Genomic DNA, 21,036 nt, shown 5'->3' on the forward strand with positions numbered 1-21,036 from the left:
TGAGTGGGTGTATAAGTGTCTGGATGGAGGATTTAGCAGGTGCGTGACTGACTGTATAAGGGAGTGATTAAATGTGTCTTAAGGAATGCATGGGCAAGATGGTCACCCACTGACTTTGGGGAGGGCAGCGCTGACCGCCTCTCCCTCTGTGGAAACCCTTTGCAAGTGAATGGCTAACCATAAGCGATATGGTTTGGCAGGCTAATCGTGAGGCTTTTCAGCTTCAGCAAGTTCCTTACGCTGCTAATTTTCAAGCGATCAGAGGTGGCTGGCTCGGCTCCAGCGGCTGCTTTCATGGTTCGCCGTGCAGCGTCTCTCAGTTGATACAGATCCTGGCAACCCTGCGACGGCCCTCTGCATTTCTCTGGCTGTGGTCGTCTCTGCTTTGGTTCAGGATGGCTCCAAAACCAACTAAAACGCTGAAAGATCCAAGCACCCTAAAGGACTCAAAGAATGTTAAAGACACTAAGGATGCAGCTAAGGCCAAGGACGCCGGTAAGGAGACTAGAGGAATTCCGCGGGAAGACACGCGGGATACGGGTGCTGATTCCGGGCAAATGTGGTGAGGTGGCCCCAAAAAGAAAGGTGAGGACAGCAAATTGCAGCATGTTGTTGTGGTGGGCAGTACAAGGCTTTGAGCCACGGCCGCTACCACCACAGAAGGTACTATGTGGCAAGCTAGAGTTTTAGAGGCATTTGAGGTAACAGGGTCAATACCCACAACTGTTTCTGGCCTCCCTGCTGGCTCCCCTGCTGTGGCTCCTGTAACGCCTGGAAAAACGGATAGCTTACATTTTTTGGTGAATTACCCGGTCCTTGGCACACAGGGTAATGACTCTCAAATGGCCGCCCAGGTGGATTCTGGTTCAGGTAGTTCCCTTAGTAACTCCCTCCCCCAGCCTCAGTCTAAACTTCAGGCAGTAGAGGATTTAGATGTTGGTCTGGAACTGAATGGTGCAGGTCCCAGGAATGAAAAATAGCGGGTGAGCTACCATTGATGAAACCTTCAAGGGAAAGTTTGAAGGAGGTGAATGATATGACCTCGGCTACTACGCCTATTGCTAATATACTATGGGGGGATAAGACTCTAAATGTCAGCAAGGATAAGAGCACTAATGTCCCTGTCAGTGAGCCTAGCCCAGATACAGTCACTAAGAGCACAGATCGTCATTCAATATTAAGTCAGCTGAATACATCAGCTCAAGCCCAGGGAGCACCATATGTGCTGGAGATCGACGGTGGCAAAAGCAGCACTGCTTCAGAAGATCAAAATAATCATGGGGCTATAGTTTCCTAGGTGAGCGCACCCTTGCTCTCTCCGGAAGGAGTCAGATTCTTTTCATTGAACGATGATTCTGAAACATCAGAGATTAGTGAGCTGAAATCATCACAAGAGTCTGCTTCAGGGGGGAGTCGCTGGCCACACAGAAGACGCATCGCAGCCGATCTATGATCTCCAAGAGGTGGGCCAGGGCCAAAGCGAGATCTTCTGACTCAACCACTCGGAAGCTTGAATGGGATTATTCTGCTTCCACGCTGACAGCTTGCACTGGTAGTGGGCCCAACTCAGGAAAATTACCGCAGAGTGGTATAAGGGGGATCAACAATTATGGGAATATCCCTCCCTCTCCGACATTGGAGCTACTGCATGTGACTCTTAAACAGATGCAGGGGGAGGCGAGACAGGAAAGCAAGCAATCGCTACTTACCACTAAGAAACTGCAAGGGGCCATTCGTAAAACAAACAAATTATGTACCGACATGGCCGAGCGTGTTACCCACGTGGAAGAATGAACTGCTGCTGTGGAGAAAGACGTTGAGAAATCATTTAAGGCTTTACAGAAAAAACAATCACTAGATGTATGTTGGAAGATTGAGGAGTTTGAAAATCGGCAGCGCCATAACAACGTCTGGTTGCATGGTTGGGAGGAAAATGTGGAGGGAGGTAACATCATGGCCTTTGTAGTGAAGCTGTTGAAGGGCGCTTTCCCGAACCTTACCCACTGTAACTGGGAGATGGAAGTACAGCGGGCTCACCGCTTCCCAATGTTCAGGAGAACTCAGACAAAAAATCAAGGGGAGCGCCCCAGAGCCATCCTAATCTTTGTTGGCAATTTTCTTTTATGGCAGGCTATTAAAGTCCGGGCCAGACCTGACTCAAAGAGAACAATTGAGGGGCACACTTTATTCGCTCTGCCGGACTTTTGCCACACAACGGTCAAGCGGAGATTGAGACTACAGCAGATGATATCCCCGTTTCAAGGGGTGGGCTGTGACGCTTTCTTGCGCTTTCCTGCACGACTCAAGGTTATTCATAAAGGGAGGGCTAGAATGTTTTTTTTTAGATGAAAGCCCAGGAATTCCTTGCGGAGCTAAAAGAAATGAGGGGGCAAAGGGCCTTAGCTAATACTGCAGCAGGCGGGGCCACTGGGGTTGATAAATGCCTTCTGCGTGATTGAAATTTAATATGAAGCATAGTTTTCTTATCATTGTTCTATGGGGTTACGGTGTGATGGAATATCTATTATGAAACACAATTTTTTGGTTTCTTACGTTGCTGAAATCTTGGGGTTGTTTTTTTTAATCAGGTGAGAAATGTTAAGGGTTAGTCCATCGAGGCTAGCAAGCATGTGGTATAAGGGGAAACTTGAGGGGGGAAATTGGTGCTGCCGGAGACAGTAGTTCAGCTGCCATACCTAGGTCATGCTTGGCCTAGTTGCCTGTAAGGGGTGTAGGGGGAGTGGGGGTGGGGGGATGATGTTGGGTTGGTGGCTTGTAAGGGTTTGGGTTGGGGTCAGCACAATACAAATTAGTCCGACTTATGAAGGCTTTTGAGGGAGCAGCGCATTTGGAGGCAATTAGAGGTAAATGGTCTTTTTCTGGCTATCGAAGGATTTTTGAACATGGTGATTAGTATTAACACAAGTATGGAAAGATCAAGGAAATGCAGGAGGATGTGTGTTTATTATAAAGTAATAGGAAATTTGAATCCATGAGTTTACGGATTGTGACAGTCAATATCTGTGGATTAAATGACCAAAATAAGAGGAATAAGGTGGCAATTTGGCTTAAGTCTTTACGGGTTGACTTTCTTTGTGTTCAAGAGACACATATAGAAGCCAATATAACTCGCTTATTGGAACAGCTGGGATTCAAACTTTTGGGGTATACGACTCAGGGCTCTCGTACTAGGGGGGTGGCAATCCTCACTCGGAGGAATGATGTAAAGGTTTTAAGAACGTCTGCTGAACAATGGGGTTGGTGGGTGGTGATTGAGTGCTTATTAACCCCTTGCATGCTGATGACGTCCCCCGGCCGTCATGCATCACAACACTTGTGTGCTGATGACGGCTGGGGGCCGTCATGAACCCGCCCACTCTTCAAAACGGCTGCACAAGCGTAGAATCGCGGCAACGTCCAAGGGGTTAAATGGTTTTAATTTCACACTATGCTCTCTTTATGGATCGACATGTGACAACCCGGAAATGCTAGCAGCCTTAGATTCTAATTTGACTATGTGGCCCACGCCTATGATTATGTATGGGGATTTGAACATGAATGGCTTGGGGGTACGGTGGGGCACGCCAGGAAGTATGTATTTCAGGAAGAAAAGAAGGGTTGCTCCTGCTCTAACAAATTTAGTTAGCAATAATGGCCTGACAGATGTTTGGCCACATTTGAAATCTATGGATCTAGGTAGTACCTTTTTCTCTGCACTGCATAAGGCTAATTCCCGATTGGACTATTTTTTTATTTCACACCAGTTTTTCTTTGGGGAAACTTAACCATTATACTTTGCTTTATAGAAACTCTATCTTTCTGGAAATCGTTTCAGATGCGGTTATGGCTAAATGGGCAATAAAGGGAGTTCAGGTGGCCGGGGACCTAATATCGAATGAAGGATTTCGACAATTGAGCGACATTCAGCTTGAGTTTGGGTTGGCAAGTGGTAATCTTTTTAAATACCTGCAGTTGCGCAGCTTTTTTGGTAAAAAGACTGGGGGGTTTAGTCAGTTTAATAGCAATAAAATTATAGACATCATGAGAGGCAGTACAAGGGGCACTATCAGGCAGCTGTATGCAGAATTGATAGGCTTAAAGCAGGATTATTTAGCTAAACATAAGAATAAATGGGTGGAATGTGTGGGGGCCGTGCCAGAGGCGCTTGTAGAATCTTTAGAGCTAGCCCAGATGATCTTGTGCTCTGCTGGGCTCCAGGCGCAACATTTTAAGACTGTTTTTGCTTTATACTATACTCTGGCGAGACTTGCACAATGGGGGGGTTATCGGGGATTACCTGTCTTTGGTGCGGGGCGATGACAGCAGACCTCGTTTATATGTTTGCGTCCTGTCCGCGCCTGCAGGGCTTACTAAAACCTATCACAGAATTCTTTGCTCGGTCGTTCAGGCTAAAAACTACACTAACTTTTGATTTCGTTTTATTGGGAGTTAGCAGGACAGAAGGAAGCAAGATGGCTTATCAATTTATCTTTGTGGCTATGGCCGTATTATGGATGAATATTGCCCCTGCCTGGCTAGGTCCATCGCCCCCTACCTTTCATCAATGGCTTGCACGATTACTCTCCATATATACACTGGAATGAGCGATCTTTGAAAGGAAGGGGAAGAAATTGAAGCTGCTAGGACGGTCTATCTGGGCTCCCCTAATAAGATGGAAGGGTCACAGCACCGAGAAGAGGACATGTCATGTGGAGAAGTGTGGCTCAATGGTTAGAGCGGCAGACCCTGATGCAGAGGTCTAACTCAGGACCAGGGTTCAATTCCCCGCCTCGGCGGGTCTTGGGCTCAAAATTCCACGGACCTGATAATTCTCGCCTCGTGCCTATTCTAATCATAGAGTCCCACTCTGCAACTCTGGGCGATAGCTTGCTTAATCTCCACAACGGCCCTCACAACGCTAAGGATGCCTGGCCTTCACCCTGGGGGTGCCCAGGAGTGGACGCCTCACAGGGAAAGCCAGGATGGGTTCCACAGCGGTATTCGTACAAGCGCCTTGAGACCCTTGCGGGTGAGTAGTGCGCTATACAAGTATCAATTTACAATTTTTCTTTTTATTTATTCATAGAAATTGTTAGAAATGGCTATAAATTAGGCAAATAAGTTAAGTATGATGGTGGAGTTAGCCACATTGGCTCAGTTAAAGTGTGTTTTTCTTGTGAACCCAGATCAATGCTCTGTGCTAGAAAATGGTTTCCTTCTGTGAAAAATGTGCTTTCCTATTTTCTTTAGATACTGTGTAAAGAGTTTATGTAATATTTCGGTTGCTCCTTCCTAAAACTTTGTATTTTTGTATTGTGTTCTTTTTTTCTGTTGTGCTTTTTTTGTTGTATTTGTGCTGATACCTGGGGAAAAAAAGGTCAAAAGTGTATAAAGAGATTTAAAAAAATGAATGCATGGGTTAGTGACTAAACCATGTAAATGTCTGTATCAGTCTGTCTGTTGTTATGTAAGCTGATGCATGGGTTGGTAAGTAGCTTTATGAGTGTCTATATGGGTTTATTGATTGGTTGCCTGAGTATTTGTATGGGTGCCTGAGTGTGTGTGTGTGGCTGGGTGGGAGGCGTGTGACTCTGTGCATAGATGTGTGAGTGGTTGATTCACTGGGTGTATGGGTTCAAGAATGCATGTGGAAACAGCTGTATGGGAGGGTGTGTGTGTGTATGGGTGTGTTGGTAAGTGAATGGATGTCTCAGTGGTACATGTCCAATTAACTAGATATGTAAAAGGCAGTGTACGTGAGAGTTGGAGTATATGAATGAATGAATGAAGAGAAATTTCTAAAGCGCATGGCTACCCGGGGGCATCCCAGCGCTAGTAGTAGTGCAACTTCAACCACGGACAGAGTTAAGGGAACAGATAAGCTTGTAGTTGCTTTCAGAAGGAGAGATAGTAAGGCTCCAAATGATTCTCAGGGGGCAGAAGATTCCATAATGTAGCTGCATTATAAGAGAAACAATGGCCTCCACTATGTGTTCTTCTTATTTTTGGAACTGCCGTTAGTTGTTTATTATCCGACCTTAAAGACCTTGTAGAAAGATAAGGTTGTATACTGGAACTGATGCTGGGAGGGCCTTTTCATGAGAGAACTTTGTGTGGGATATACAAGGCTTTAAACTGGATTCTCTCCTGGATGAGAAGTCAGTGCCATGCTGCGAGAGCAGGCTTAGCTGACATGTGCTTTGAGGTATTATTAAGCACACGTGTAGCACAATTTTGCACTACCTGCAATTTTTTGGTAGTGGTGAGTGGAGCTCCCAAATATAGCACATTTGCTATTAGTCCAGGCATGACAAAGTCAATGTCTGGACCAGCTGTCTTCTCGCTGTGAAGGGTAGCAAGGGAAGGATTCTGCTTAGCGTTCTTAAAATCCCAAAGCAGCAGGCTGCAACCTTACGAGCCTGCTGTTTGAAATCAAGATTACGATCCAACCTGACACTGAGACTTTTGATTTGTTCTTTAGGGACCGGAGGTGTCCCTAGACAGCTGTGCCAGAGTGAGTCGATGCTCAAAAATTTTGAGTTACCCAGAAGCATTAGTTTGGTCTTAGCTCTGTTAAGTTTTAAATAGGAGTTATCCATCCAGCTCAATACCTTTTCAAGGCAGAAGGCTAGTCCTGAGCCTGAGGTATCCTGTTGATCAAGTGAAACAACCAATTGGGTATCATAAGCATAAGTGATGATCGGAATTCCAAAAGGTGTTCCTACTTAAGCTAGGGAACTTATATAAATATTTAATACAGTGGGACTCAAGGAGGAACCCTGGGGTACCCCACATCTGAGAGGCATTCCCTTTGAGGTTGTCTCTTCATCGAAGATTACAAATAAGCTGTACTCTAAAAAGGACTGTAACCATTTTAACACAGTTCCTGCAACACCTGCCTTTCTGAGCCTTTGGATTAGCAGATAACGGCTTACTGTGTCGAAGGCTGCGCTGGGATCTAAAAATATAAGAGCAGCGCAGCCCCCTCCATCCAGAATTTGTCTTAGCTCTTCCACCACTGTTAATAGTGCAGTTTCTGTACCTTGGTGTGGTCTAAACCCAGTTTGTTAAGGATGAAGACAATTGTGATTTTCCAAAAATGATGACAAGACATGGTTTACATGTTTTCAGCTAGTTTTCCGATTCCTGGTAACTAAATGACTATACTTGAGAGTCAGAGATTGTGAGATTGGCTGTATGGATGAGTGTGTACTTGTATCAGTGATTGTATAAGAGAGTAAATATGCGTTAGCATCTACATGAATAAGTGAGGTGGTGTGTGTATAACTGTATAGGTGAGTAAATGGAAGTGTGATTGATTCTTTGCATGACTGACTAGATATGTGTGTAACTCTGGATGAGTGGGGGTGTGTGAGTGTCTGTATTGGTGTATGAGTGCATAAGCTAGTGATGTATTGATGAGTGACTGAATGTATGAGTGACTGTATGGGTGAATGAGTGAAAAGAATTGGCTTGATCACGTGAAGAATGCTTGTATTTCTTCACTAACTACAAGCTTTCTTCACGTGATCAAGCCAATTCTTTTTGGTGAAACGCGTTGTGAATAAACAGCACTTCCTGGGTTGGGTGACTACTCTCTTTTGTCCTGAGAGCGTGTATTACTGACTTTGGTTACTTAATAACATTGAAATTACCGGAATAACTCCGCTGGTGCACACGCCACCTTTCTTGGGTCGTGGGGATCCAGAAGGAGTTATTATTGTTTTGTATATATATATATATATATATATATATATATATATATATATATATATATATATATATATATACATATATATATAGCGAACCTTGTTACACGGAACAACAGGTGTCCAAATCCTTAGCAACAAAGAGCCGACCCAAAAGGTGCTGGTGAACGGTGTTTATTTTTTAGGAGCCAGCGCTGCCGCCATGACGCGTTTCGCCTCCAGGGAGGCTTGATCACATGACAAACAGCGTACATCGAACTAGACTTTTAAAGTGACAGTGCAAAGAGTGTGTCATAGAAATGAAGGAAATACTTCAAACACGCAATTGCTGCATATATATACACTGGAATGGTGAATTCTGCCCAAGTGGGCTACCTTGATTCAAGATTGAACAATTCACATTGTTATAGCCAATTATGTACATGAATCAATATGTACAGGTTAAAAACATGGAAAAATGCAAAACTTGATCAATAGAAAAAACACTGTGGTATAAGTGCACATGATAAGTAAATTCATCTATGTACATACTACGGTGTTAAAAACCAAACATTCCAATAGGTATAAAAGGGTATAATATTTGCAAATCATGCAAATAAAAAAATGTCAGATAGCAGCAAACCGATGACACAAAAGTATGCATTCAAAATTGAGCCCAAGTGGGCAAGTCACGATAATTGTCATAGGCAGATAAAGTGCATAAAGTGAAGTGCAAAAGTTTAGTAAAGTGCAAAGTATTAAACATAGACGATTCCAAAGATAAAATCAGAAACAGTAATATGCTGAAGTTTAAAAAAATTCATCATATGTACATCAGGAAACAATTTGCAGGGAACAGTAAATTGAGTATTAAAATATCCGGACAGGCATAGGCAGGCATGGAAATGATATTAGAGGCAAGTATAAAGGTCTTCCCTGTCATTGAGACCGTTCGGGTGTTTGGTGTTTAACTCCAGAATATATCGAGTCTCCAGGAGCCGGAGTTTGGCCTCGCGGTCACCTCCTCTCCTTGATGCCTCAACACAGTCAATTAAAAAGAAGAGAAGTGAATCAGGGACGCCTAAGTGTTTATCCTGGAAATGCCTGGCAACCAGATAGTTTTGGTCATGTCCAGAGATAGCCCTTATGTGTTGGAGGATGCGCCTGTGGGCGGGCAGCTTAGTGCTGCCCACGTATTGTAGCCCACAGGGGCACTCCAACACATAAACGGCATATTCTGTTTTACATGTGAGCCATTTAGAAATGGCGGTCGGATGCTCAAAAAAAGGACTTTTATAATGTGTCCTATTGCTGCCAAAATGGCAAGCCTTGCATTGGGGGCAGGTCTTAAAACCCTTCTTCAATGCTGACCAGGTGTTAGAAGTCTTAGGTTCCAAGGTATTGCTGACAAGAGCTTTAGACATTGAGGGGGATCTTCTGAAGGTAAGAATCGGTTTAGTATCTAACATGTGACCTATCACGGGGTCACTAAGAACTAGATTCCAGTTCCTATTGATAATCTTACGAAGAGCCCCATGTTGGCGATTGAAAGTTAAAATAGCTCTAGGGGAACCTGTTTGAGCATCCTTGATCACATCTTCAGTCAGTTGAGCATTACTCATTCTGGGAATTAGTGCCTCTTGCCTGCTTGCTGAATTGGAACGTGCGATAGCCTTGGCTACAACTTCGTTGGAATAGCCCCTGGCCAGGAAGAGTAATCTGCATGCCTCCTGCGCAGCCGCGCATTCGGCATATGTGCTGCAGATCCTTCTTATTCGGAGCATTTCCCCGAAGGGAATGCTCCGAATTAAGTGAGCTGGGTGTTGACTATTGGAATGCAAGATGGTGTTGCCTGCACTCGGCTTCCTGTATAGTCTAGTGCTGAGGCCGGTGCCCTCCACAAATACCTCCACATCTAGGAAACAAATAGACTCAGTGCTGAAGTTTGCCGTGAAGTTAAGATTAATGGTGTTTAAATTAATCAAATCAACAAACTTTCTGGCCTCATCTTCACTCCCCCTCCAAATCAAGAACACATCGTCAATGTAACGCAAATATAAAACAACATTGTAAGAAAAGAAATCATGGTGCTGACCGACTAGGACCTGTTCCTCCCATAGCCCAACGTGAAGACACGCGTAGCTAGGTGAGAAACAGGCCCCCATCGCCACACCTCTGACCTGATGGTAGATTGCGCCATTGAAAATGAAGAAATTTTGTTCTAAGCACATTCTGGTCATGTCAAACAACATTTTGTTTTGTGCCGTGGGGAGAGGTAAGTCTTTGTTTAGGTAATGGTCCATGGCTCCGAGTCCATCCTCATGCCTGATTGAGGTGTAAAGGGATGAAACATCCAAGGTCATGAGCACCATGTTGTCCTCCCAAATGAAGTGTTCAATTTTTGCAAGAAAATCAAAAGAATCTTTAACATAGGAAGGAAGCTGTTTGACATGGTTTTGCAAAAAAAAGTTGATGTATTTGGACACGTGTTCCAAGGAACTGTCTATGGCCGAGATAATCGGGCGGCCTGGTGGTACAAGGGTGTCTTTATGAATTTTCGGGAGTAAGTACCACGAGGGAATCACAGGATGGTCTTTTTTGAGGTATTTGAATTCCTCATGTGTGAGTAAACCCGCACTTCTCCACACTTGTAGTTTGCGGTGTTGTTCAGTCCATGTGTTCTTAACAATCTGTATGTTACTTCTGCGGTAACACGATGTATCATTCAGTTGTGATTCCGCCTGTTGTAAATATATTTCTCTGGGCCATAGGACCACATTGCCGCCCTTATCGGCCTGCTTTACGATGACATTGTTGTTTTTCTTAAGTTTCGCAATCAGTTGTTTATAACATAGGTTTTGTTTTGAAATGTGAAACTTTTTCTTGTTGATGGTGGTATAGAGATTTTTAATGTCACGGACCACACTTTCCTGAAATGTGTCAAGATTGTCATGCACCATAATTGGTTGGAAGGTGGATTTCGGCTTAAATGGGGTAACTCTCTGTTCAATTGGTTCCAAAGGAACATCCCTTAGGTTCCCCAAGGAGGACTGATTTTGTAAGTCCCAAATTATGTCAAAATTGGCCTGGCTTTGGCTGCTGGAGAAAGTGGGACTAGAAGGATTCGTGGGTTCAGTGTTCTTCTTCGGATGTAGTTCGAAGAATTTTTTAAGTTTTAATTTTCTGGTGAACCTATAAATATCCATGCGGGTGTCAGCATAGTTCATATTGCATGGAGGGCAATATGAGAGTCCCAAGTTCAATACCGCAGTCTCAGCTGAAGTAAGTTTGATATTGGAGAGATTTATTACTGATTTTGTTTCTGCTTCCTCGGCTTCCGTTGGTTGCGTTTCCAGCGCCCTGTTTTGCCCGGATTGTTGTCGTTTGAGCTTCCGGGCACGGCATTTTCGACGCTGCCAGCGTTTGTTGTTTGCCCGCTGGTTTTTGGTGCACGGGGCTTGTATGATCTTAGGGTTTCGCGTCGATCCTGGCACAAACAATCGACGTCCTGTATATATATATATGAAGCAATCTCTGCTATCTCTCGCCCGGAGCCCAGTCCTGGATACCTTCGGCGCAGATGAAGAGAGGAGACCCAAATGCAGGTGAGCAGTGTTTTTATTCAATTCGAAAAGCGGCACACCTCAGCATAACGTTTCGGCCTTCACAGAGGCCTTGGTCACATGACGCATGCAAGGGAGGGGGCAGTATTTAAAGTGCAAATGCTAGTCACGATGTCCAACCATTGGTGGAATATGGTCACATGCAAAATGATCTCATTAATAAACACAGACAACATTGTAGTGATTGTTGCTACTAACATTACGGGATATTCCCTTAGTCAAATAATAGTTCTGCAATGTACAGAATGTTAATAAAGTGCAAATGCAAAGTGCTATCCTCAGTGTACATTCCAATGCTCTAATCTCGGGATAATCCCCATAAGCGATTCAGAAAATAGTGCAAAATGGGCAACGTGCAAAACGCCAGGAAAGTGCAAATAGTGTCATATAAATATTTGGAATTTCAATAAAAAACCATCATATAAAACACAATGTTAAAATCAAGTATGTAATAAATATATATATAAAACATTAATAGTTAATATATATACATTGAGTGTACACTATATACACATGATGAGAACTCAGGTAATCCGTGTGCTTAAGTGCATTAATGCACTAACCGGTCCTAGAGATCACAACATCCTGACTCAATATTTTGCACGAGCTTACAGGTAGTCTGTGTCCTTGAAGAGAAATGAAGAAGAGAGGAGACATCCTTTTCCTGAAAAGTCCAAGAATGTCGCAGCCTCTCTTCCCATTTACCCCTTTTGGAACATGCATCCATTGTTTGGTAGACACGGTTTAACTTTTAACGTGAAGGTGAATAGTGTGAATCAATTTTTTGTTTTTTCTAACCTTTATATAGTTTTTTTGTATTTTTGCCTTTGATTCATTTTTTATCTATTTTTTCGTTGTGAGTACTACTTGACATTATATATATACATATACATATATAAAAAAAAAAATATATATATATATATATATATATATATATAGATAGATATATATATAGATAGATATATATATACTGAAAAAATCATAGGCTTCAGGGGTGTTATAGTTAGCTCGACATTTCACTCATACAAAACCATTGAAATTCCTCCGTTATAGTTGGTTGTACTAACTGTAACATTCGCGCCCCCAATCCACTGGTGATGATGTCACATAATACACGCTTCATTATATGGTCAGTGACATCACTGATGACATCACTGATGACATCTCAAATGACATCACTGATGACATCAATGTTGATATAATCCAGTGAATGTGGTTTGGTTTGTTATTTAAATATATATTACATATATAGCACAATCTGTATTCAAGAATCAGTGGATACATACCTATTTTGAAGGAGGATTTAGCAGCAGTTTGATTGACTGTTTACTTGACTAATTTATAGTGTCACACTAAACATATTGGATAGTGACTAAACTGTGTGAATATCTGTACTACTTTGTCAGTTGTGTAAACTGCTGCACCAGTTGGTTACCAGCTACGTGAAAGTCTATATTAGTTATTGATTAGTTAACTGACTATTTGTATGGGAGAGTGAATGTGTGTGTGGTTCGGTGGGGGATTTGTAAATGCCCAAAGATGTGTGACTAGTTGATTCAGTACGTATATGACGTTAAGACTACGTGTTATAATAGTTGTTTGGGTGAGTTAATATCTTTATGGGTGTGGTGATGAGCAAATATATTTCTCAATTGTACATGTCCAACAATGTAGAAAAAATAAAAGGCAGTGTATGTGACAGTTGTTGTATATAATTAAGTATACATACGACTCATTGATTGAAAAAGTGACTGTATAGATAACTGTATACTTGTAATAGTGATTTCATAACACACTAAGTATGAGTTACTATCTATATGAATAAAAGAAGTGCTATTTGTATAAGTGTGTAGCTGAGTAAATGTAAATATAATACATTGTTTTCAAAAGTGAGTAGGATGACTGCATAACTGAATAGGATTTATGCTGGTGTGTAATGTCAATATAGGTGTATAAGTATATTTGATAGTGTTCTATTGATCATTGACAACATGTATGAGTGAAGCTATAGGTAATTGATTAGATGTGTGTGTAGATCTAGGAATCACTGTGTGGGTTATTAGATAATAGGATTGCTGTGTCAATGGATTCAAATATGGTACTCTGTATTTTACAGTGAGTGATGAAAGGTTATACTAGTGTATGATGATGTGTATCTGATTGTCACATGGATGATGTCATCAGTGATGTCATTTGAGATGTCATCAGTGATGTCACTGACCATGTCATGAATGATGTAATATGAGACATCATCAGCAGTGGATTGCGGGCACAAGAGTTACAGTTAGTACAACCAACTATAACGGAGGAATTTCATTAGTTTTGTATGAGTGAAATGTCCAGCTAACTATAACACCACTGAAACCTATGTTTTTTCAGTGAATTTCAAATGTTTTTTAATGATAATTCCTAATTATAATGTTCATTAAGCATATCTGTTTTTTTCTGTCTTTTTTAATTATCATACTGTTCTCAATGTAGTAAAAACTGCAAATATTACCACTCTTCAATTTATTCCTTGCTTCAAGAAAATCGCTACAAACCAGAACCACAACTAACGTTAATAATATACAAGCTATGCGTTCTCGTAGAAAAAAAAACAAAAAGAAAACTACTTTCCATACTTTCAACAACAAACTAAATCTACAATGCTACCAAAAAAAACAGGCGATAGTTCCATTTACAACTAACAAATGAATATCAACATTTAACTAGTGTAAGGACGTTAACTATGTACTTTGTGAATTACATCCAACTCACACACATATCTAAAGACAAATATGTAATAGAGGTACTAATTATACACTTCCAACACCCAAAAAAAAAACACCCAAAAAAATCACAACACCTAGAGCCACCACCACTACACCACCCCTCCTGGCCCCTCCCCCTCTACTACCTCACAGGCAGCGCAAAACAGGACAACGGACCTTCCCAAAATAATATATCCCCTCAACAGCACACTCGCTCAATGTTCAGAGATGTGGCAATCAACTATGTATAAGAGAAGGAACTCGCACATCAACAACAATGTACAGAATGCTAACACAACCGGTGATATGCTATACACAACTAACTATGCAACCCAAATACTTTTCCGTGTGCAGAAATACTATTGATATGTGTAGTGTACTGCACAGTGGACGCAACCATATTATCTCAGACTCTGAGGAATATCTCGGTCATGTAGCTGTGTTGTCTATCCCCCTTGAAACAGAAGCGGAATGGACTGGTCCAACGAACACAACTCTAGCATAAGAGTATAAATAATTAGCCTTCGCCTTAGGCGTGGTTCACTTCTGCAAAGAGAACAGACTTTGCCACAGAGAAGGTCCTCACTCTACCACGTGGCTGCCACCATGACCTCGTGCCTCCTCGATACAGGCCCATTGCGAACTCAGCACCACAGACCGCAGACTAATATGTCTGTATCGACTACTGCCTTCGATCTACACTGTGGACAGCAGGGTTCACAACTTGAATTCAGCTTTGTATCTACTCTACGGACAGCATTGAAATTAGCCTTGATTTATGTAAGGCAGAGAAAATTGTACATTATGTCCTCAGACTATCTTAAAAAAAAGGGACAAAAATTATTTGTCTATATTTGTGCTGCTGACTACTGCCTTCGATCTACAGTGCAGTAAGTAGAGTTTACAACTTGATACCAGTTCCGCATCAGCACTACAGACAACATTGAATTCAGTCTCAATTTATTTGAGGCAGAGACAAATGTACTCAGTCCTCAGATTTTGTTAAAGGATGCAACAAAAAACATTAATCAATGTCTGTACTGACTACTGCCTTCGATCTACCCTGTGGTCAGTAGAGTTTACAACTTGATACCAGTTTCACATCAGCACTACAGACAACATTGAATTCAGTCTCGATTTATTTAAGGCAGAGAAAATTGTACTCAGTCCTCAGATTTTGTTAAAGTATGTGACAAAAAGCATTCCTCCATGTTTGTGTCGGCTACTGCCTTAGATCTACACTGCGGACAGCAGGGTTCACAACTTGAATTCAGCTTTGCATCTACACTACGAGCAGTAGGCAATTAAGTCTTGATTTATTTAATGCAGAGACAATTGTACTGTACGTGTTAAGATTATGTTAAAATGAGTGACAAAAAAAAGTGTCTAAATCTGTGCTGACTACTGCCTTCGATCTACAGTGCAGACAGCAGGGTTCACAACTTGAATTCAGCTTTGGATCTACACTACGGACAGCATGAAATTTAGCCTTGATTTTTTTAAGGTAGAGAGAACTGTACTTTATGTCCTCAGATTTTGTTAAAGGATACGACAAAAAGAATTTCTTTTTTTTTTTTTTAAATATATTTTTATTTTACATTTCAAAGAAAAAGCACACATTAAAGTAAGGAAAAAGACAACATTTTCCCATCTTACATTTGTTCACCTCACAATATCAAAGAAAATCCTTAGTCAAAACTAACAACAAGAGAAAAATAAAACAAATAAAAAAAACAATATACATTCCATTGAAGGGAGCCAATACATGGACATATCATATCATATTTTGACATTTTAACATTTTAAAGTAGTTCCAAAGAAAGAGAAAGAGAGAAAAAAAAATTAAAAAAAAATAAAAGGGGAAAAGAAAAAAAAGCAAACCCTATCATCCTATTCCTGCCCTCCATTTCTCCAGTGGTCCCCAAATCTTGATGCCCCGAATCCTCCCGACCCTGCCTTTTCTAGCATATATATGTTTCTCAAGATTATATATAGCAATAAGATTTGCTAACCATGTTTGTATGGATGGAGGACTCTTATCTAGCCATACTCTAGCTAACATTAATCTAAACACAGCAGCTGCCATAAACAAAAACATTACGTCACCCGAATCCATTTGTGCATTTCCCTCATCAACCCCCAACATAATTAAACTTACTGTAAAGGTTATCTGTATCCTTAGTGTATTAACTAAGAAGTGTTCAATGTCCTTAATTAATGTATGTAGCTGCGGACATGTAGCAAACATGTGGACAATATCAGCCTCAGTGGAGTTACATCTGGGACAAGTGATACCCTCTGTACCCCCCCACTTCGCAATCCTAGATGGAGTATAATACAATGAAAATAAGGTTTTGTAATGTTGGGCTTGCAAGGGGGCAGAGCAAAGCATAGTCCGACCTAATTCCATGGATTCATTAAAAACTTCCGGGGTAGCCTCTATCCTCTCCTCCCATTTAACCCTATGCTTATCTAGATCATCTGGTCTATTTTTTGCCAGAGCAGCATATATTAACCTAATGGAATATTCCTCTCCCGCAATTATCCCTTCCATCAGTTCATTAGGTTGAAACCCAATGGCCCCCCTTGCTTGTTTCTTAAAAAACTCCTAATCTGAAGATATTTAAAAAAATCTCTTCTATTTATGCTGTATGTATTCACCAAATCCTCGAATTGTACCATAGTCTCAGAGTTTATTAAGTCCCCAATTTGATGTATCCCTTTATCTTCCCAACCAGCCATTACATGATCAGCAAAAATATCTTCAGGGAAGGATTTATTTTTATAAACTTTGGTATATCTATTAAACCTGCCCATACCTGTTTTCTTCAAAAAAGAACTCCATATTTTAAGTGCCGCCCTAAGAGTCTTATACGTCTGTCTTCTAAGCTGACCCAAGTCTGTAAAATAGAGAAAGCAATTCTCCGCATTCTGTCCTAATACCGCTGTGTAGGCTTCAACTGACATATTAATAGACTTTGATGACCCACCACCTCCCCCTATTAGTCCCTGCATATACTGGAGAGCAGCAGCCAAATAATACATCCTAAAGTCCGGTGCACCCCAACCCCCTCTATCCCTTGGCAACGTAATGAATTTATAAGCCCTACGAGTTTTTCCTTGGGCCCATATAAATCTGTTAACTACAATCTCCAACATACTAAACCATTTATTCTCAAAAATTAGAGGTATCGACCTAAATAAATACAAAAATTTGGGTAAGACCATCATTTTCAACACATTCGTGCGGCCAACCAGTGAAAGGTGCAAGTTGTTTATCCTTTCCAAATCGCTTTTTACCTTCGCAATCAATGGCTTGATGTTACACTCGACTACCTCCTCCAGATGTGCGGAAATATCAATCCCTAAATATATTGCACTGCTAACCACCCTAGTATCCTGACTAATTGCAAACCTATTCAAGATTATTTGAGTCTTTGTTTTGTTTAGACTGTAACCTGAGACCAGTCCAAATTCCTGTGCCTCTGCTTCTATACCTATCATAGCCATATCTGGGTTGGGAGTCAGTATAGCAACATCATCCGCATAAGCGAGGGTTTTCACGGTACTGTCAAAGAATAAAGGAATCCCCCTCAGACAGCCCACCTTACCGGAATCTTTTACTCGACCAGCCAGCTTAGAGACGGCAGGCCTAGCGATCACAGCAGGGGACAATGCAGAAGCGGAGCCTGTCAGCCATCAGAACGTCCTCGAGGACGCAGCGGTAGCTGCGAAGACCGGAGCTGGAAGCGTGGTAGACGCTGTGACGACAGTTGCTAGGCAACCCCTCGCGGTAAACCTCATTCTCGAGCAGAACGCTGAAAGTGGCATGGAGGAGAAAACAGTGGAGAATGCGGGACAGAGGGTTGTACAAAGTGACGGTAAGAAACGAGAGAAGGGGACACTGCAAAAGATGGTGTTTGCAGATGGAAATATTGTGGATGGAGGAACAGAAAACGGTAAGGGGGAGTCAAGGGGGCATGAAAAAGAAAAAGAAAATGAAAATGCAGACATGTTACGTGCAATCATGCAGGTGGAGGCAGAAATACGGGCTAAAACCCCTAACTCCTCATGGGGGAGCTCTGTTAACCTGGTGGCTGAGAAAGTAGATGTTGTTTACCCCAGGGAAAAGGAAGATGTATGCTCGTTGGAGGGGGATCATTTTTACTCAGTTAATGAAGACTCTGACTCTGGGCAACAAGAAGGGGAGATTACAGAAGATGAGGGAGAAAAGGAGGAGGATGAAGACGATGATGAAGTTGAGGAGGAAGAGGATTCATGGTCTGCCTCTACATCCTCAGGAACAGACATAGGCAAAGAGTCTACTCAAAAAAAGAAACAGCTGAGACATTGTAGGCATGAAAGAACGCCCACAAGAGGTGCGGAGAGGAAACTGGATTGGGATTATTCGGCAACCTCACAGACATATCAGGAAGAGCAAGAAACAAGCCCAAGGTGAGATGAGGCACTAGGAATGGTCTTTGATATGCTGAAACAAATACAGACTGAAGCAAGATCTACAAGTCGTAAAACAAGACAAGACTTTAAGAAGATTCAAAATACGCTCCGGAAAACAAACAAACTGTATGAAGGTCTGGCGGGGAGAGTAGCTGAAGTAGAGGAAAGAACAGGCAAGATAGAGGATGACTTCCGGAGCTTCAGTGATTTTAAAACACAGCAGGAAAAGAAGGCAGATGATTTTCTTTGGAAAATGGAGGATTTTGAAAATCGTCAAAGACGCAATAACATTCGCATTTTGGGGGTGGCAGAAGGGCTTGAAGGGCAGGACCCTAGGGGTTTTGTGGTCAAACTATTAAAGGGTGCGTTTCCTGAATCCCAGTAGCAGTGGGAGGCAGAGATCCAGAGGGCGCACAGGTTTCCCTTTGTCCAGCGTAAAACATATGGAGCCGAAGGAGGCTCTAAAGCATCACTCCCCAGAGCAATATTAGTTTATGTTGGGAACTTTTTGCTCCGTGAAGAAATTATTCAGAAAGCCAGACCGGATAGTAAAAGAACTGTAGAGGGTGTCACCTTCTTCACAAGACCGGATTTTTGTCATGTGACGGTTGAGAGGAGGTGGAGGCTTAGGAAAATGATTCCACAGTTTCAGGCCTTGGGGTCTGAGGCATATTTGCTGTTCCCATCTAGATTGAAAGTGATCACAAGGGGCAGAGTCAGGATGTTTATGTCGGAAATGAAGGCTCAAGAGTTTATCCAGGAGTTGGGAAAGGAGAAGAAAAGCAGGGTCCTGTCTGAAAATGCTTAGATAACAATATAGGAGAGACATGGAAAAAGATGGGAGAGGGGTGCGACTAACACACCCAGGAAGCGGCCACACATAGGTCATTGCTGACCTATTTGCCTGTAGGGAGGGGGGCAGGGAGGGAAGAGGAAGGGAGGGGGAGGGGAGGGGATGGGGGTCAAAAAACCAACCGAGGTGTATAGTTTGGTTATGTTCTTTAGCACACATTGATTGCATTTATAGTTTGTTGTATGTATTTTTTCCAAGAAGAGAAGGGAGGAGAATGATGGGAATGGAGGGAAAGTCGACCAAAGAAATAGCTGGGATACGAAGAAGGGTTTTTTCTACAAAGTGCAATGTCATGTAAGGTAGTCTCTATAAATGTTTGTGGATTAAATGATCCAAGGAAAAGGGCAAATGTAGCAGCCTATATTAGAACTTTACAAGTAGACCTGATATGCTTACAAGAAACGCATATTGAGGAAAAACAGATATATTTGATGAATCAACTGGGCTTTGATGTTCTTGCAGCTAGCAGGCAAGGGTCTAGGACAAGAGGAGTTGCAATTCTTGGGAAAAGAAGGGAGGTGATAGTCAAAAGAAAGAAAGAGGACCAATGGGGGAGATGGGTCATAGCAGAATTATGTTTCAAAAGTCTCAGGCTAACATTGGTGACCGTATATGGCTCCACGGAGGATGATCCGGAGATATGGCAATTTATAGATACAGAACTAGCACAATGGCCCGAACCTGTCATTTGTTGTGGTGATTTCAACTTACACGACCCTACAAGCTCATTTATGAGTACAGGAGGGATATATAGTGGTAGAAAGAAGAAGGTAAATAGGGCCATTACTAATATGGTTTATAATAATCTTCTGGTGGATCCATGGCTGATGCAACATCCAATGTCAGATAGTAGCACCTTTTATTCAGCACCCCATCAGGTCTTGGTAAGATTAGACTATTTCTTAGTCTCAAAATCTTTGGTTATGGAGACACTGATTGAAAAACAACCAAGGATTATCTCTGATCATAGCCCACTTATATTAACAATCAAGGTTCCGCAAGTGACGCCAAAAAGATCAACATGGACTTTTGAGAGGAGTCTCCTTCAGGATGCTGAATATAGGAAGCATATGGAGGGATGGATTAGGGTTTTTTGGGAGATCAATCATGGTACCGCTTCTATAGGACAGACTTGGGATTGCTTCAAAGCAGGTGTGAGAGGAGAAACATTGTGTTATGTAGCGACAAGACGGAAGAAGGAGAGATTGAAGAATGAGGCTATCCGGCAGAAGTTGTATATAGAGGAAGGGAAGTTAGCGGCTGCCGTAGAATCTAAAGCTAGCCTGGAGCTTGTATTGTTAAACCTGGTTGTATTGAAAGCCGAAGCTGTAGAAAGTTTGTCCAGAAAGCTGGCTGAAAAATACACGGCTAAAAAAGAGGAAGCATACGAGTGCAGTGAAAAAGTAGGGCATATACTAGCAGTCAAGGTTAGACAACAGAGGGCAGCTGCAGAGATAAAGGAAATATTGGATCCACTGAATATCATTGTTACAGAACCGGATAAGATAAGGGATGTTTTTAGAATATTTTATGAAAAACTCTATACACGGGAAGGCACAGGGGGAGTAGTGGAAATTAACAATTACCTTAAAGATGTAGTCCCATCACTTCTTTCAGGAGAAGAAAGAGAAATGTTAGAATCTACTCTAGGCCTAGAGGAA

This window comes from Lissotriton vulgaris, chromosome 9 (genome assembly GCF_964263255.1).
Source record: "Lissotriton vulgaris chromosome 9, aLisVul1.2, whole genome shotgun sequence".
Taxonomy (NCBI): domain Eukaryota; kingdom Metazoa; phylum Chordata; class Amphibia; order Caudata; family Salamandridae; genus Lissotriton; species Lissotriton vulgaris.